The 926-nt window shown below is 36.3% G+C and overlaps 1 long non-coding RNA gene across 1 annotated transcript in view; it reads left to right on the plus strand.

Annotated features, from left to right (window-relative positions):
* LOC128250799 (uncharacterized) overlaps positions 1–697 on the plus strand; it is a 20,087-nt gene extending 19,390 nt beyond the window's left edge. Inside the window, exon 3 of the long non-coding RNA XR_008266781.1 lies at positions 255–697. This is a non-coding gene — a long non-coding RNA (uncharacterized LOC128250799). The remainder of the gene's footprint in view (positions 1–254) is intronic.
* Positions 698–926: the final 229 nt, after the last annotated feature.

The following is a 926-nucleotide window of genomic DNA, read 5'->3' on the forward strand; positions in this document are numbered from 1 at the left end:
TCTCCATATTTAACAGTTGGAAGTAGGCAGTCTAGATCAAATGCTTTTTTTTTTTTTAGCTGTCTCCATACGGATACTCGGCCAGTGGTCGAAAATAAGGTAAAGGATTACTCGTCCGAGAAAATAACATTCTTCCACTGCTCTAGGGACCAATTCTGTAGGTTGTTACTCCAGTCTAATTGATTTGCAACGTTTGATTTTGAAAGTAACGGTTTTCTGATTGCAGCTCTCCGTGATATCCTACTTTTTTGCAGATCCCAGCGAACGGTCTTTGTGGAATCTGGCTTCTCGAGGTGGTCATTAAACTCTGCAGTAATTTTGGGAGCTGTACGTTTGTGACCCTTTCTAACAATTCGCGTAAGAGTCCAATGATCCCAGTCTGAAAGTTTTCGTTTTCTTCCGGAGTTTTGTTTCCATGAGGTAGTTTTCCCTCTTTCTCAAATGCTGCTATTACTTTCGAGACAGTACTTCTTGACACACCAAACATTCGGCTGTTTTAGTTACGCTAGCGCCTGCCATACGAGCACCAACAATTTGACTTCTTTGAAAATCTTATAGATCTGTGATTTTAATGAATTTTAATTACCGTTTTCTGAGGACATCTGAAAAGAAACAGCAATTTTAGCAAAACTTATTAAGCAACACTAATAATAAATAAAAAAAAAACATAGAAATGAACAAGATTTTGACAGTTTTATTGGTATTTCCATATTATGATGCTATTATGGTAGATGTTGCCATTATTTTGTCCAACCTCTGTATGTATGTATTATGTATGTATACGCACATACATACATATATAACGTTATACATATAATATATATTCTAGTGACTATACACGCAATTTTCCTTTCATGTGAAATACCATTAACACCAGCGACGCAGTTGTTATCCGTAAAATACCGTTATGCGTTCAACGAAGTTTG

Source organism: Octopus bimaculoides, chromosome 25, assembly GCF_001194135.2.
Source record: "Octopus bimaculoides isolate UCB-OBI-ISO-001 chromosome 25, ASM119413v2, whole genome shotgun sequence".
NCBI classification, from domain to species: Eukaryota; Metazoa; Mollusca; class Cephalopoda; order Octopoda; family Octopodidae; genus Octopus; species Octopus bimaculoides.